Source organism: Ascaphus truei, chromosome 22 (assembly GCF_040206685.1).
Source record: "Ascaphus truei isolate aAscTru1 chromosome 22, aAscTru1.hap1, whole genome shotgun sequence".
NCBI classification, from domain to species: Eukaryota; Metazoa; Chordata; class Amphibia; order Anura; family Ascaphidae; genus Ascaphus; species Ascaphus truei.
In genome coordinates this window covers 18,439,567-18,458,767 of record NC_134504.1, presented here as the reverse complement: position 1 = coordinate 18,458,767, position 19,201 = coordinate 18,439,567, and positions in this window count along the sequence as shown.

The window sequence follows — 19,201 nt, the reverse complement described above, 5'->3', positions numbered from 1 at the left end:
TACTGGGTTGAAAATTGTAACCCCTTCGCAATGCGATGCAGGCCCCTCCAGCAGCTAAGAGGTTAAAGCCAGGACTGGTTCACTCTTCCTCTGCAGGTGGGTGACTTACCTTTTGCGTTGGAAAAGTGAAGAGTGTAAGCTCTTGAGGTTATAAGACATGCAATCAAGGAACTGCGCACGGATTTCATGCACCTTACCTTAAGGCCAGGGACCTCAACTCCAGTCCTCAAGCCCCCCCCCCCCAGTCAGATTTTTAGGATATCCCTGCTTCAGCACAGGTGGCTCAATCAGGGGCTCAGTCTTGGACTGAGCCTCTGATTCAGTCACCTGTGCTGAAGCAGGGACTGATTGAGCCGCCTGTGTTGAAGCTGGGACTGATTGAGCCACACTCAGGAGATATCCTGAAAACCCGACCTGTTGGTGGGGCTTGAGGACTGGAGTTGAGCACCCCTGCTTTAAAGCTGCAGACCAAGCAATATCCTACATGTGCGTTTTTTTTTTTTTTAATAAATCAATTCTGTACTATGAGAAACTACTTGTGGCATTTAAATTAAAAAAAACAACTCTGAATTACATTTTTAATATATTATAATGTAATAAGCATTTTTTGTTTCTATAGTAACCATTTACATAGTCACATCCCCTTCCTCTTCTGAAACAAGCTGACACATCCCTTTTTGAGCCCTGCCCTCTCCCTGGCAGGGCACCAATTCTATCTAGTGACTGCCTGGTCACATGATCTTCCCCACAGAACTTTGCATATTTGGTCCTCTTCTGCTGCACTGACAGCCATTTAGTGAACACCTGAGCCGAATCTTCACCGATCAATCATAGGAGAACGGATCGATCAGCAACTTACAGTAGCTAATTACTTATTGTGTGGATTGTATTGATGCACATATTAAAGGGGGGGGGGGAGGGGTTACCGGCAGCTTGGGCTGCAGCTTTAAAGCACTGGTAACCATGCCAGGCGGTCCCGTCCTGCAAACATATCCCTGCTATAGATAAAAAAATAGGTATATAAACACACACACACACACGTTTGTGGACAGGTGGAATTAGCTGCCTTAAATGATGTGGGTCAAGTAGCCTGAGTATTCCTAAAATATACATTACATGTGAGTTATCAGCATATACAGCACACCGCAGGGTAATGAGATCAGCTGACAGGCAGCACACTGAGGTTAGGGAACATCTACAAAGCGTATATCTCGGTAAACATGTTGATGGAAGAACATTTAACCCCTGTGGTGCCCGAGAGAAGTGACCAGGGCTGTGATGTACAACACGAGTTTAAAAATAAAATTAACGTTTTTTTACAGGGATATATAACTCTCTCTCCATCTCTCTCTCTCTCCATCTCTCTCTCTCTCTCTCTCTCTCCCTCTCTCTCCATCTCTCTCTCTCTCTCTCTCCATCTCGACCTGCGTAGGGGGTCCTGTTATCTCGGCAAAGTTTAAAGCTCCCGCATCACGCGGGCAAATAGGAAGCCAAACCTGATGACGTCACGTCTTCCTATTGGCCCGCAGGGCGCGGGAGCTTTGAAACTCCGCCATTATGTGAACCCTGCTAGCCGAGCATAGCGGCTACCGGCACCCGCTGCCAAGGTAAGTATCTCCGGAAGCAGGGGGTCCCTGGAGCTGAAATGAATGGGGTTCAACTCCGGAGACCCCCTGCTTCAATCCTATGTTAAAAATAAACCAATTGGCAAAAAAAAACAATCGCCTCTTGGATTTCCTCTTTAAAAGCCGCAGGGTACTAGAATAACACTTTATATGGGTTTGTAACCTGTGCTTTAAACTAAACGAATATTAGTCTAGTTGGGTGTTGGCCGGTGCAGTAGTGCTACGTATAAGTGTCTGGGCGAGATTTTACTTAGCATCTCAGCAGCATATATTTGCACACGATCCCTAAAACGACAGGAAGTGATGAGAGAGACAGACAGCGCACAACCCTAGTGCATTACCACAAATATAGGCTTTATTAAAAAGCAGAGGGAAGACCCCTGATGAAGTCAGCTGATGCTGACAAAACGCGTAAGGTGTGACGCCATCATGCTGCTTTAGACACGTGACGTGAGTTGCTTGTGTGCTGATCGGATTACGTGGAGTAAGTGAGTGGCTGTACCGAGCAGAGCGGAGCTGACACGGCTGCTTACATCTGTAGCTGCCAATTTGGGTATTGGAGACGGAGGACAGCTTTATCAGCAGGAGGCGGCCTGGACTCTCACTAACTGTTTCAATGTTCTTTTAATATATTCATACTGTAAGTGGGCATTGTCTTCCCACTTGTGTGTGATAAAGCCTATATTTGTGGTAATGCACTAGGGTTGTGCGCCGTTTTTTCCCCTTTCCTCTATACAGATTCTTCTTGGGAAGTGAATCTCCCCCGATACAGCGGCCCCCGCACCTGCTTTTTTGGCTTCACAGCACAAGTATTTTGTGATTGGACTGCAAACACTCCTCCTTGTTCTCCTGGACGGGACTTGTAACTTTATATTGATATATACTATATATTCACTGATACTATTATATTGTTTGTTGCACTCACTTTTTGAATTTGATCGCTGGTTCTTTTTTTTTTTTTAGATACATATATATATTTATATATTTTTTTAATTTGTATTTTTTTTTATTTGGAAGTATTATCAGGGATAACAGCATGTCTCTACACACAGACGGCGCTGAGTAATGCACACAGGAGTTTCCAAAGCAGCTACCTTCTGCTGGCTGCTGTTCAATGTGTCAATGGCCCCCCAACTGGTCAGTTTTTCTGGGTTTCCCAGCTTCAGCATCAGTGGCGCAATCAATCCCTGATTCAGCACCGGTGGCTTAAGCAGTCCCTGCTTCAGCACAGGTGGCTCAATCCAAGACTGAGCCTCTGATTGAGCCACCTGTCCCGAAGCAGAGAGAGCCTAAAAACCTGACTTGTGGGGGGATGAGGGGGAGTTGAGCACACTTGCCTTAGGCTACAGCCCCAGTATTTACTGCTGCACGCGCACCTGGCAGCCTAGCGGCGCGTGCACAGATAAAAGCTGTGATCTGCAGTCTGTAGGGGAGCGATGGGAAGCGTGGGGGGAGGGGGGAAGCGGGGCCATGATGGGGCATATCTGCCCTTCCATTGGCTGCCCGCGTCACGGAAAGATAACATTCTTGTCTTCCCTGCCAGCGTGCGCGTCATCGTGCTTTGCCGCTCACACACACGCGGCCACTGGGGCCTGCCCAATAGAGGGCTGTGCTCTGGTGTGTGGCGCGCACGGCGTAGCGCGCGCCGCAGCGGCCACTGCGGACCTGGCCTTAAGGTGAAGTGCATGAAATCCGTGCGCAGTTCCTTGATTGCATGTATTATAACCTCGAGAGCTTACACTCTAACCTTTTGCGTTGAGAGTCACAGAACGGAAAAGTGAAGTCACCCACCTGGAGAGGGAGAGTGAACCAGTCCTGGCTTTAACCTCTTAGCTGCTGGAGGGGCCTGCATCACATTGTGAAGGGGTTACAATTCTCAACCCAAAAGGTTTTTTTTCTTTCTCCCTTGGTGTTTAAAGGGGCTGCACCCCTAAATATCTATTGTGTTATTTTTGTTAAGATTTCCTCCCCATACTGTACAATGAAGTGTATACCCTATTTCCTCAATTCTAAGACGCACCTTTTTATCGATTTTCACATGTCTGAAATTGGGGAGCGTCTTAGAATTGATGTATTAAATTTTTTTTTAAGTGTCTACAGTACAAACCCCCTCTTTTCACTTAACATGTGTCAGGAGAGGTCCCATGTCAGCGGAGAACGAAGTGTGCAGCGGCGGAGAGGTCCCACGTCTGCAGATGGTTGAAGATGGACAGCGGGAGTGCGGTGGCGGCGGCAGGACAGGTCCCAAGTCTGCAGATGAATGAAAATAAGAAGACAGCGGGCCTGCCGCCGCCGCCCGCTTCATCCTCCACTGACATGGGACCTCTCCTGAAACATGGTAAGTGAAAAAGTAATTTTCCTCGATTTGTAAGGGCCAAATCGATGGTGTGTCTTACAATCGAGGAAATACGGTATATTTTCAACACTATATATTTTTTTATTGCTCACCCCGATTTTACCACTAGAGGGCAATAGAGGAACATATAACACGACTTATCGTCCTGTCCTTTTAAAAAGAAGCAATCCCAGCAATAGACGGCCTTTAAATATTTTTCTTTTTTAAATAAATCAGTTCTGTAATATTAGATAATACTACATAAAAAAATTTTTATTCTACTCAACGCCATTTTTAATGAACTTTAATATACTGAGAATCCTTTGATTTCTATAGCAGGTTTTAGCCACCTCCCCAGCAGTGCAAGATCTCTCCAGTCCGATTGCGATGTCACGTTGAGTGACGAAACGCGTTGGGACGAGACGTGGTGACGTCATCACAGTCAGACTGGAGATAGGTGCCTTGCAATTCCCTGCAGCTGCAGCCGGCTGAATCCCTCACTGCTGGGGCTCTATTACACGCACAAGAAGTGCCTGTGAAGCACTCGGAGGAGCTGGGACGCTTGGGGCATTAGCTGTATGCTGCATCCATGTGATGTCCAGGTGCAATACCTCCACTGTGGATCTCTCCGTCCATGCTGTTTGACTCCCACAGAGATTTCTCTCCCACACGTGTGTTTTTAAAGGATCCTGTAAGTGCAATTCCTTGGGATCATTGTTTTAATAAATTTGCCATATTTTTTATACAGTCACGCGCTATGGAGTTTGCGCTTCTTTTTGCGGAGAAACAGCGTTGGAGGATTGAAGGATTATGCCTCTACTGTGGGTTATCTGGACATGTGGCCTATCGCTGTTCCACGCGTCTGGAAAAACGCCAGCGCCCAATGAGGTATGAGGGGATCTCATTGGGTACTGTTACTTCTCTCCCCTCTTCTATGAAAGGATTACAGAAGAGAATTCTTTTACCCATTATGTTGGAGGGTACGGATTTTCATGTTTCTGCCTTGGCCTTTATCGACTCTGGGTCTGGGGGAAACTTTGCTACCAATAATCGGATTCCATTGCTAAGGAAATCCTCACCTATAGGACTTGAAGCTATAGATGGACTTCCGCTCCAGCCAGCCTTTATCTCCCTGGAGACCGCGATCCTGACTCTTTCTACGAAGGATGGACACCGGGAACAAATATCGCTGGATGTCATCCACTCCCCATCCGTACAGGTAATCTTGGGTCTTCCTTGGTCACAAATACACAATCCGGTATTTGACTGCACTGATCAACCGATACAATAGCCTGCTCCATACGTTCCTTCATGTCCCTCTAATTCTCTCTCTCTTGCCGGCCTGGAGACTGCTGATCTCTCCAAGAGTCCCCTTCCAGAAGTTTACCACGAATTTCTAGATGTTTTTGATAAGATCCGTTCTGAAATTCTTCCCCCACATCGACCCTTCGACTGCCCTATAGAATTGATCCCTGGGGCTGTTCTGCCTAAAGGCAAGTCTTATCCTTTGTCCCTTCCTGAGTCCTGAGCCTTGTCTGAATATATTCTGGAGAATTTAAAGAAGGGCTTTATAGGGAATTCCACTTCGCCAGCTGGGGCAGGATTTTTCTTTGTAAAGAAAAAGGACAGATCTCTCCGACCCTGTATAGATTATAGGGGTTTGAATAAGATCACACTGAAAAATCGCTATCCATTACCACTCATTTCAGAATTGTTTGACCGTCTGCATGGTGCCTTCATTTTCTCAAAGCTTGACCTCCGCGGTGCTTATAATAGGAGACGAATGGAAAACGGCCTTTAATACTCAGGACGGCCATTTTGAGTATTTAGTAATGCCATTTGGACTTTGTAACACTCCGGAAGTATTTCAAGAGTTTGTTAATGAGATTTTTCGTGATGTTCTCAATTTATTTGTCATCGTGTACCTTGATGATATTCTCATTTTTTCTAAGTCCTTGTCTGAACATATCCAGCATACCAAGCTTGTAATCTCTCGTCTTCGCCAGAATCGTCTTTATGCCAAGATGGAGAAATGTATGTTTCATAAAGATTCTACTTCCTTCCTGGGTTATATAATTTCAGAGAGAGGATTCGCCATGGACCTTGAGAAGTTGAAGGCAGTAGTAGATTGGCCCCAGCCCACTTTGCTTAAAGCCATCCAGCGATTTCTTGGCTTTGCCAATTATTATCATAAATTCATACATAAAATCTCCACTTTGGTTGCTCCTATTACTGCTTTGACCAAGAAAGATGCCGATCCTACCTCCTGGCCTCCGGAGGCGTGTCTTGCTTTTGAGTCCTTAAAAAGAGCTTTTACCACCGCCCCCATTTTGCATCACCCCGACACTTCTCTTCCCTTCACGTTGGAGGTTGATGCTTCAGACATCGGAGCTGGGGTAGAGCTCTCTCAAAGACGTTCTTCTCAAGATCAGCTGCATCCATGTGGTTATTTTTCTAAGAAATTCTCCCCTGCCGAAATCAACTATGACGTTGGTAATAGAGAACTGCTGGCTATCAAACTAGCGCTCCAAGAATGGAGACATCTCGTTGAAGGTACCGAGAAGCCTATTCTGATTCTTACTGACCACAAGAATTTATTGTATATAGAAGGCGCTCGACGCCTTGGTTCCCGTCAAGCTCGATCAACTCTCTTTTCTCAAGATTTAATTATGTAATTTCTTATATTCCCGGTTCTAAGAATTTAAAAGCCGATGCTCTATCTCGACAATTCATGTCTGAAGATATGTCCGATGAAATCCCAGAGCCTATTCTTCCCTCAAGATTTATCATCGCGGCCAACTCCTTCGATATCTTGGATAAAATACTTGACGCCCAAACTCAGATTCCTGACGGCCTTGAAGTTCCCGACGGATGTCTGTACGCAGCAAACAAGTTCCGTCAAAAGATGCTGGAGTGGGGTTACGCGTCCAGGTCGGCTGGTCACCCAGGGATCAGAAGAACCACCGACTTGATTCAGCGTACCTTTTTGTGGCCAGAGATGATAAATGACATTAAGGAATTTGTTTCATCTTGCTCCACATGTGCTCGAAATAAGTCCGTTCAGAAAAAGCCTTCTGGTCTGCTACGTCCACTTCCCATCCCAGAACGTCCTTGGTCACATCTATCCATGGATTTTATTGTGGAGCTGCCTATCTCCAATGGCATGAACACCATCTTAGTCATTGTGAACAGGTTTTCGAAACAGGCTCATTTCATTCCCCTCAAGGGCCTCCCCAACTCTGCTACTCTAGCAGACATTTACATCAGGGAGATCTTCCGTATACATGGGGTTCCTGTATCTATTGTCTCGGATCGAGGATCACAATTTGTATTAAAATTTTGGCGTGCTTTTTCCCAGAGACCTAATATTTCTCTTCTTTTTTTTCTTCCGGTGCCACCCACAAACTAACGGACAAACTGAAAGGGTCAACCAATCCTTGGGACAAGACCTAAGATGCTTTATTTCAGATACACAAGATAATTGGGCAGATCTGTTGCCATGGGCCGAATTTGCACATAATTCCCTTAGAAATGAGTCCACCCAAGAGTCACCGTACTTTATCAATTACGGCTATCATCCGAATACCCTTCCTATTTCTTCTAACATTTCTGGAGTCCCTGCTGCTGATGCCAGAGTCAACTCTCTTCAAGAGTCTTGGAGGAAGATTCGGAGAACCCTCCAGGAATCCGTTCGGAGACAGAAGAATCAGGCAGATCGACATCGCGTGGAGGCTCCCAGGTTCAAGACAGGAGACAAGGTATGGCTCTCTTCGAGGAACATCAGACTGAAGACACCTACCTTGAAATTGGCTCCCAGATTCTTGGGACCCTTCAAGATTCTGGAACGGGTCAATCCTGTGGCCTATCGACCTGGATTTACCGCCATCAATGAAGATCCCTTCTGTTTTTCATGTCTCTCTCTTAAAACCTGTTAAGCAGAGTCCCCGGTACCCTGATGTTCTTCCTCCTCCTCCTCCTCATGTACTGGTTCAAGGTCAAGAGGAATTCGAGATCCAGTCAATTATTGATTCCAGATATTCCAGGGGAAGGATACAATTCCTTGTGCACTGGAGAGGCTTTGATCCGGAGGAGCGCTCTTGGGTGCCATTCGACCAGATCCACGCTCCCGGCTTTCTGAGGCTGCAGTCCCAGTAATTACTACAGCGCACATCTCGCGTGCGCTGTGCGATTAAACTCTGCCCCCCAGTACCTCCAGTCCCAGTTGCTACCCTGACGCGCAATTTCCTCCTGCTCTGCACGACAGCTTTTCAGGAAGGCAGGGGAAATTGAGTTTACTCCTAGCGACGGAGGCGTGGCCACGCCCCCACTGGCGGTTCACCCAATGAGGGCGAACCAGCCGCGTGACGTGAAGTTCCCTCTCTCCCCTCAGACCGCAGATCGCGGTTAGCGCTGTGCATGCGCCGCCCCCTCGCCGGGCGCGCGTGTCACAGTCATGACTGGGACCGCAGCCTTAGACGGTTCCATGCCAGGTATCCGCAGAAGCCATACTTGGATCGTCCGGAGTCCGATCCTCAAGGGGGGGTACTGTGAGGAATCGGGGAACGCGTCCCTTGCGGCGCGTTCCCTCCTCGCTTGCCTATAGTACTACAGCGGCATCTGCTGAAGATCCACCCCCCCGCTGATGCGCGCATCCCCGCTCCTGTTACAGAGCTCCGCCCCCTCGGACGCGCTGCACACGCGCATGACGGCGCGCAACGAGCCCCAGCTGCGTGGCAAGTTTAGCTATGAGCCCTTGTCTCTTGCAGCCTATCTTTGGCATCTGCAGAGGCTCCGCCCCCTCTCCTACTGGTTCCTGCCTCTTCCTGTCATATAGAAAAAACAAATAAGTGCGCACTAAAATATATACTTAATACAAAGTGTTAATTGTGATGTCAATTTAAATCAAAAAAACACACCCCACCATGTGGAAAAGGTAAATAAATATATACCAATGTAGGTGAGCGTCTGCTGCTGTGTAAAGGGTAGCCCAAGACCCTAGAATCTAGTAACAAAAAAATTCCCTGAAGAAGTGGCCTGTTGAGCTACGAAACGCCGCGTAGGAGAGATACCATTCAACCTATATATTTTTATTATTCATGTTCCAAGGTGTATTTTATTGTTGTCAAACGGTTTGCTGAACACCGAGTTGATTTCCTCTTCTGCGCATGTGCCGCGCTGTTGCCTGCCTCTGTGGTGCCAAGTGAGGTCTGAATCATTACTGGCAGATGCTGTTACTCAAAGCAGAGTGGGCACTCTGACGTCACAGAAGGGCCCGCGGGACCACGCCGTCACGCTGCCTGACTGATCGGGAAACACAGTGAGGTCTGCAGAGGAACCTGTGTACTACTTGCGAGCAAAGGACAACCACTCCCCAGGATCCACTAAGCGCATTGACGCTATTTACAGGACATTCAGACTGTGGCAGAGTCATCAATTATCTGGCATTTCACCTACCTGTAGGTGGAAAGGAGAGTGAAGCTCTGGTGGTTCCTGGTTGCAGACGCTGGTAACTGCCACTCTGTGGCTCTATGCTTGATTAATCTACCTTGATATACGCATAACCTTGAAACACCTTATATATAAACATAGTTTATTACATTTTTCACGACGAGTGTTGTGCTCTTCCTGTCATATCTTGCTGAGTATAACAAAGTGTAGCCTTGTCTTGCCTTGCCTTGCCCTGTCTAGTTTCCTGCAGTTAACCCTTTGTGTACCGTACCGGCTTGTTGTGGATTCTCTCTGGCTCTTGACCCCTGGTTTACGGACTCCAACTACGTGTACCTCTCCTACCCACGGACACCGGCAAGTATCAGTTTATCCTTTCGCTCATACCCAGACCCAGCAATGCTGATAAACCACCTTCTGGACACGCCCCAGCTACTGTGGGTGCGTGGCATAGTCCTTCCCACCTCAGTGCGGGGGTCAGGTCTCGTTTGTGGGCTCGCGCAAGCGTTACACAACCAGAGCGTTGTCAGTGAGAGAGAGGACATTCCGGAGGGCACAAGAGAAAGGAGAAGGAAGGGAGACAAGGAATAGGTATTAAGTTAGATGGGTTAACACCCTTAGCAGGAACAGAGGTGGAGGCAGAGAGGCGTGGGCGAGAGCAGGTCCAGGATTAGGCAAGGTCCAGGATTAGGCAAGGTCCAGGATTAGGCAAGGTCCAGGATTAGGAGAGATATCCCCAGCAGCAAGAAGGAACAGTAGTGCCAGATGATTGGCGGAGTGCAGAGGTTGCTGGGATAGTGGTATGTAAATAGTGGTGCCGTGTATGTGGGAGAGAAGGAGAGATGAAGACATGTGGATAGGAAGAGGAGAATGGGGAAGGTGGATAGAACAGAAAGGTTATATTGGGGTGTAGGTTAGTAGTCAAGGGTGGGAGGATAGAGTAACCAATCTTGCAGGATATGAGGAGTGTGATACTGTAGATCGGGCTACAGAGGGCAGTGTAGCACTAAGGGTAGACAGAGACTTATTCGGTTATAGCGTTTCTGTTGTGCATACATTGTCAGAGAATTTTAAAATGTTACGTTTTCACAGCTGCTGAGTCGTTGTTAAAGTGCCAAATCTGTTCTTTTGTCCTTTTTTCTTCTAGAACAGTGGATGCTTAACTCCGGTCCTGAAGATCCGCCCCAACAGGACAGGTTTTAAGGATAACCCAGCTTCAGCACAGGTGGCTCAATCAGAGACTCAGTCAAAGACTGCGCCTCTGATTGAGCCACCTGTGTTGAAGAAGAGACTGATTGAGGCACCTGTGCTGAAGCAGGGGCAGCTTTAAAACCTGACCTGCTGGGTGGGGAAGGGGAGGTAGGGGGCTCGAGGACTGGAGTTGAGCACCCCTGTTTTAGTACATGAAATTCAGGCTTCCCACGTGCTTGGTATGTGTCTGTCTGACTAATGTCATTTGTTTATCACAAAAAAACAACGGTATGTTCTAGGACTGACACACAATATTTTCACCGAAAGAAATTAGTTAAATATGGTCAAAAAAACGCCAAAGCTTTTGATTCCACCGGAAATAATTGAAATACACTATTTTTTAAAGAGGTAAGTCAATGACATTTAACTTCTAAAGAGGAGCAGTCTGTGCTGATCGCCATCTTTTGCCCATTCCGACGCTGTTTTCAGATAAAAGTATTTGAAATATTGAGTGTCCGGGAGGTTAAAATGGAGGCTCTCCCCCAGGGCCGGCTAAAGGTTACCATGGCAACCTCCGCAGCTAGAGATGAAGAAAATCATGATTTTTAACATTAAAAAAACACAACTTTTTAAAATATTTTTGTTAATTTTTTTTATCAAGACTTGTCAAGGGGCGAGATACTAACATTATATGGGTTAAACCAATAGGCTTCTGGGGGGGGGGGATTGCTGCTTTAAACCTATGAGTGTAGGATGCGATCTCCCCTAGCAAAAAAAGCATTTTTTTGGGGGGGGGGGGTTTAGCTACTATATCATGGAGCCCCCCCCCCCCCCCCGAGTGCCAGTCTTCACGACGTAGCGATCTAGGACATGTGGTTGCAGCCGTGAGTAAATAACGCTCGGTGCATAGCTGTGACTCACCTCGCTGCCGGGACATTGTGCCGTCGGCTGCTTCGGGTCTAAGGGCCTCATGCAGTAAGCGTTGATAAGGGTTTTTTCGGCATTTTATAGCCACAATTGGGTTTGAGATTCAGTAAGCGCCGATAAGTGCTTGATTTCGCCAGGTTTCGTAGCCGATAATTTTGTTATGGCCAGTCGCCTGCCGATAAGCCTGTTTTCGCCACTGATCGCCACTTTTTTAAATCGGCTGGATTCAAGTACCAAAATTAGCTTATCGGGGCTGATCGGCAGTACGAAATTGAGATGTTATGGCCAATTTCTCCCGCCAACTAAAGTTGGCAAGTTGGAGGGGAGAACGATCGCTAAGGCTGCCGGAACGGCACTTAGAAAAAAAAAACTCTTCTGTACATCAATGGAGTCAATGGAGCGGGGACGTATAACAGTATAGTACTGTTTACGTTTCATTGCTCACAATACAAACGTCATTTGCATTACAGTGTGGGGGGCATTCCCTGCATTGTGTCACGGCTGACGTGTATTATTTGCATAACATTGTACTTTTACATGTTTTCAGCATTTGCGTGTCACATTACTCATCATGTGATGATGTGTCAAGGGAAAATACTATACTCAACTCTTAAAGGAGAACCTCACATCATATCACACATTTTACTGAATTGAGCGACAATTGTTTACATGATGTCACACATGTCACACATACACCGTATATTCATGTTCCTTAACATTACACAATGCTTGTAATGTGTGACGCATGTTTAAACGTTCATGTACATCTTTATGCTCATGTTTACATCTAGGTTTGGTCCTCCCTATTTTCATGACGTCACTTATTGGACGCGCAATCACATTGCATGTTTACATTATAACCGTTGCATTACAAGCACTTCAACCTAACTTATACACACATCTACAGTAATTCATCATTGGGACACCTTGTAAACTCATTCTATAGCAACTATCCTCATTACAGAAATGCATGCATATGCACACGACTAATCATTGTTGTCAACATGTGACAATAACATGGCTAATTACACATGTTACACCAAACTTTTCCCATGTCAATCTCAGCCTTTTTGTCTAATTACATGACTGACAGTTGCGTTCAGAAGTGTTACATGCATTGCACATTAAACTATTTATTTTCAAGCAATGTTTGTACAAAGCTTCACGTCACATCATTGTCAAATATCATCATTCCCTGCAGAATACACACAACAAATACTTATAACATCAACTGCACACAGCTTGCCACACAAGTACTTTATTATGTTAATGTAACACCTTGCATTTTACTATGTCACCTGACATCATCACATACCTATTTAAAGGACGCCCATTACCTGCTCATTCACAGCTACTCATTTCAAAATGTTGCGATTGTTTAGGAGACGGAGGAACATTCTTTTCTATGACATGCTTGCTGATCAAGAGAATGATATAGGGCAAGGGAGGGACAGACCGAGGGACAGTGACAGGGAGAGGCACGCGGATACGACAGGGACAGGGAGAGGGACAGGTAGAGGGACAGGAGATCAGAGGAGAAGACAGAGGAGACAACTTGTGCCTCGTCCGCGTCTGTACAGGGAGAGAACCCTGTTAGATGGGATGAGTGAGGAGGAGATAGTAAGTCGCTATCGTTTGAGTTCAGCAGCAATCTTATCTCTGTATGAGGAGATAAGGGGAGATTTAGATTTTTTTACAGCCAGAGGTCGTGCAGTCCATGGGCTTGTTAAAATGCTGTGCTCATTACATTATCTCGCTTCCGCGTCATTCCAGACAACTGTGGGCATAGTGGGCGGGGTCTCGCAATCTACATTCTCGCGGGCCTTTACCCAGTTTCTCTATGCACTCAATAGACGCGCTAGGAATTATATTCATTTTCCTTCAGAGGCGACAGAGTGGCTGGAAGTCAGGACTGGCTTTTATAATATAGCAGGGATACCATGTGTGCTGGGTGCAATCGATTGCACACATGTTGCTTTGATTGCACCTAGTCAGAGTGAGCATGTTTACCGCAATCGTAAGCACTACCATTCACTCAATGTACAGGTGGTATGTGATGCCACGATGAGGATAATGCATGTGGTACCCAAATTCCCTGGTTCCAGTCACGATTCCTCTATCCTGAGGAACTCTTCAGTCTTCCATGCGTTCGAAGAGGGACATTTTGAACATGGTTGGCTGCTGGGTGAGTACAGATTTAGATGTTCTAACACAAAACACATTTTTATTTAGGAATGTTGGCATTGTAGAATCTTATCACTAATGTCAGCTTATGTGTGCTCCATTCATTATAGGTGACTCAGGATACGGAATTAGGCCGTGGCTTTTGACTCCGGTGCTAAACCCTCAAACAGAAGCAGAGGAGAGGTACAATGCAGCCCATATCTCGACAAGATCTGTTATAGAGAGGACATTTGGCCTACTCAAGACCAGATTTAGGTGTCTGGACAGAACTGGTGGTGCTCTTCTATACAAGCCTCAAAAAGTGTCTGATATAATCCTTGCCTGTTGCATTTTGCACAATGTTGCACTCAGGCACAATGTACAATCAGACCTAGATGAGTCTTTGGTAGACGAGCATCCAACCCATGTAGCTGCTGAAAATGAACAAACAGCCAGTGGTGGCCAGACACGCCAGAATCTCATCAATTCCTTTTTTTCTTGTAAGTAAAAACATATATGTTCCTAGTACTACTTTTATAGATTAATTATGTTATATTAACAATAATGTTTCTTAATATAACCTTCTGTTAGGACACAGATGAATATGGGTTGCACACCGTTCTTTTCTCTGCTGTGTGCACAAAGGGATGTGGCAGCGGTATGTTATTGTTGCACAGGTTATAGAATCCCTCTTCAATTGTACATTAGTTGTGTGTATGTGAATACAACTGGGGTAACAAAGCAGTCATATTTTAGCATTGTGTTGTTCCTTATGCTAACACAATACACATACAGTAGTATGGGCATAGTCATTCATTCTTGAACTATGCTTACATACAATGTTATTGGTGCAGTGTAACATGTACATCCATATGATGTGTACACCAGGCTGCTTTACATTTTGAATGTCATTAAATATACATGGTGTTGCACATGTAACACCAAATACACACTTTGCTGTGTTGCTTACGGTACTGAAGATGGCATGTCAATGTTTGCTATTTATATATTGTTCCTTTGCATTATAGGTATATCTCCAGTATGACTGATCATGGTATGTATATTTGCTGACATCTGGCATAAGATGTGCCTACCTCAATATTCATAGAATTATTTTAACTAAAAACCCAACATATTGTTTAAAATACAAATGTTACATATATGTACTTTCTGTATCATGTACATGCATTTAGCTACTCTTGAGGTTTCATGTGCAATGTATTAGAAAATGATTTCTCACATTTCATCACATTTTATGTATGTTTCCTTATAAATTCCATTAATGTAATATAGAGGTGTTTGGAGAAAAGGGGATAACTGTACTTATTTGTTTACTTACGGGAGCTCATTCATCACGGATGAAATTGACTGATCATAACACTCCATGCATGAATGCCTGTAATCACAACAATGCGCACTACATCTTATATTTAGCAATGTAGGTGTTTATTAATGCTAGGAATTAATAGTTAACATTAATTAAAATTTGTGACGTGTATGTATAAGTCAGACGTGTGTGGATGTGTCCTACATGTACCAAGTGTTAAACTGTTAACAGAAACCACAATTTGGTCGCAAATGTTACTGTAATTTTGCATTTTTTTTTTCCCACTATGACAATGTTGGTAATATTTTTGGAATGTCAATCACGTCACTTCATCATTATCATTATGATAATTATCAAGTATTCTGACAATTGTAACGTCAATCACCTGCACATTAGCATAGACACACTTTTTAATACAACTGTTTGTGACTGTATCAATTTGTGTAGGATCCATGTATAACACCGACAAATCATAACAGCAGCTTTATTAGGTTAGCTTATATCATCATATTGACTGTACTATTTATTTTTAGAACGTTTAATAAACACAGTAAACTATAGTTAGTTAGGTTAATGAAATATACACAGAAACGTACTTCATTACATGATGTTGATGTAATATTCAGAACATCATGCATTGTAGGGGACCACAACATCTAGCCAATAACATTATTTGCTACAGTCCCAAACCATTTTATCAACATACCCATGTAACAAGAGATTTTTAACAAGAAATGGCTAGTTGGTTGTAAGTGTCCTTTACATTGGGAGAAGGAGTGGCTCAGTCAGTAAAGACACACACTGGCACTGAGAGTTTGAAGCAGGGGAGTTCTGGTTCAAATCCCGGTGTCGGCTCCTTGTGACCTTGGCCAAGTCACTTTATCTCCCTGTGCCTCAGGCGGAAAAAAAAATTGTACGCTCCACGGCCCAGGGACCTCAGCCTGAAAAATGTGTCTGTAAAGCGCTGCGTACAACTAGCAGCGATATACATGAACATGCTCATATTATTATTATTATTGTTACATACTTTCGACAGTCATACGTTCCATTACACAATAGAATACACAAATGTGTTAGCAGTGGGAATGGTTGTTATATATAAAACACACCATGCCATAAAATGCTAGTAGTAATTAAAGAACACTCAATAAAAATTCACGAGGCACTCTTTTGCTACATCATTATGTTAATTAAGTGCTTATGCAATATAGGCATAAGGGTATCACATTTTTAATTGTTTGTTAATAAGCGCTGCAAGCAATATAAAATTAGTTCCATATGTAGTATAGTAGTCGGTGGCTCCTCCTCACAATCATCTCATATAAAGGTAGACTCTTCTGAAATCATACATTGATCCGATTGTATCTTCCCCGACATCTCTGAAATACAGCAAACACATGATGGTCAAAGATGGCACCTTACTATATATGTATCCGTGACAACGCGTTACGCAGCTATATATGATTGTGTACATACACACGTCACTCACTTATATGTTAGAAGTACAAGTGTACATCAGTATGTAATTTTGCATTACATTTGTAGCAGGCATAACTATGTATAGGAAGTGAACGTTGCCTGTATACTGACAAATGTGCGCGCACATCTTAGTGTGCGCACGCACTTCACGGTTGGGTCGACTAACTGTTAGCGCATGCGCAAAACAATGCGTACGTTGTGCCTTCAATACATGTTGAAAATACCAGTAAACATAAAATCTTTTTTTCAAATACAATGAAGACGAAACTACATTCGTTCTAAACGAGTACATCTGTATTATTTCTAAACAGACGTGTTTGGACAGAAAGCACGGCCGATAACACAATGCGCAAATGCAATACGTGTGACGTCATGTTAAGCCAGCGTCTAACAAACGCTAACACTCCTCCCACTCAATTAAGATTCGGCTAACGCCCAGTGTACGCCCCCAGTTTATGACACACTGCAGTTACCGTAACTATAACAAAACAACACAGCCAATAGGCTTTGAGGCGCGCACGTCGTTTGGGGGCGGGACTTACATCCGTAATCCTTTTTAAGGACGCCTTGGCCCATGACAAGGGTCCCATGTCATACGTGGTGGACCCGGTGTTTTATTTTGTAGATGTTGCATGATAACAAAACAGGTATGTGTTAGAGTTATGGTAAAATGTTGATAATATGTTTAAAGGGATAGGAAAGTACGTATATTTATTCCGTCAGCAATGTGTACTACTCTTTCAGGTTCTACTATATTGTAATAGGAAACAATTTGTTTGCGATCGATACATGTTATGCAGTCTGCAATGTTACGCTGTATCCACGCATTGAAAGTGAAAATGGTGGTTAAAAAAAAACGCAGAGTCAACGCATAAAGATTGTTATATTTACCATTCTTCTAGAATTAACTCTTCGTCTGCCTGCAACTGGTCACTCCAGAAATGCAAGGCATTTGCATCCACGCTTGACCCAAACGCTGAATCCAGTATGACACACATCTCCTCCATGAAGCGCTCATAGGAATCGCCACTGCTTTCTTCAAACAATTGGTCCGGAGGTAGGTTCATTTCTTCGGGTACCCATTCCAATGCATTTTCAGCTGAAAGGCTTGGTACATAATCATAGTAGTTATGTTCTTGTACAATGTGGGTTTCAGGAATGGAGGGTGCAGATATTGCAGCAGGTATCGATTCACACGGAACAGTAGTAGCGGATCCATTGCTATTGGCATTAGGAATAAATATGCCATTAAGCACAATATGTGTGCCCTCTTTCACGGTGAAATGTTTATCCTTGGCAATCTTCCAGAAACCATACCTGTCTTCTAGCTTATCCTGCACACGTTCAAAACACTCATTAGTTGATAAAGTGAATCTTACTGAGGATTTAAAATTGCGCGCATGCCCATGGTCTTGGTAATAAGGATACTTGGCTCTAATCAAATCATAGATTTGACCGGTGTTCGCTTTATGTCCTGATGTCGACAAAATAGCTTCTGCTATCATGAATTTATACCCTCTGTGCGGATTCATATAATTTAACAATTCCTCAGCCATTGCAGATTAATTGAAAAGATGTCTGCAGCTCTCTGTTCTTTGCTCATAAGAATGAAACTGGTCAATGCCTAACAATTTGCTGTGTTTCATTTTCAAGGTCATAAAAAGTATCAACTTTTACTCCTTTTTTGATCCACCAATTGGATCTGTTGAAATAATTGGTTTAACGTTTGTGGTTTGTGATAGCCGTTTGTCTGACAAACATGTATCATTTTTTATCTAGTTTCTCACAACATTGGTAGAATTTTAATTAAGTCACATTGTGGTTTTAGAAAAAAAAATAGAGCACTGTCTAGAAATAGTGCTTACACAGCCATATAATGAAATAAACACACACACCTGCTAAAGTAACTTTTTTTTTTTTCCTCATACATTTCTGTGTGTATTTGAAAGTCTGGTTAACTCCCTGTCTGCATGAGTTTAACTACGTGTCTATATGTATATATATATATCTCTCTCATAAATATATATATATATATATATTGTGACATAGTCCAAAGATGTTAGGCAGCTTTCTGCCCCATTTTAGAGCAGAAAGTGCAGGAATAGTTACAAATGATCCGTTCCACAGCTTCCCATTAACTCAGGCAGCTGGATGGAAAATCCAGACCACAGATTACAATGGCTCTAGTTCTCCCTCACCTGCTCTTCTAATCACATGCACAGGTATTTAGAGCAGAGAGGTTTTGCATTTCTCTCTCTCTCCTTGGAGCCTGGGGGCTGGGGGTGTCGCTGCTCCCCTGCATCCAGTATCGGGGTTGACGGCCCCTCCACGTATCACAGTACCAGAGGATTTGCCTGGACTCCACGAACAGATAAGACAAAACAAATGGTTACTGCTGTTGCTAAAAGACTGTACTGTATCTTGTGACCCTAAATGAGAGAGCATTGTTTTAAGCTGGGGAACCAGTTTAGTTGGCCAGCAGCTGTTAGAGAGACTGATTCTGATGTGTAGTTAGATCCCTGAAAGGGATAGGATTTTGCTTATATGATTTTGGTTTTATTTCTTGAAATAACAGTGTGGGAAATACTGTAACACTGAAATATGTGAACTGCTGAATGAAAGTATCTGAGTACCTCTAACCTTCACATGTTAAAGCTGCAGTACCTTACTTGGATGAAAATAAAGCAGGCAGAAGCCTGAGTTAAGCAG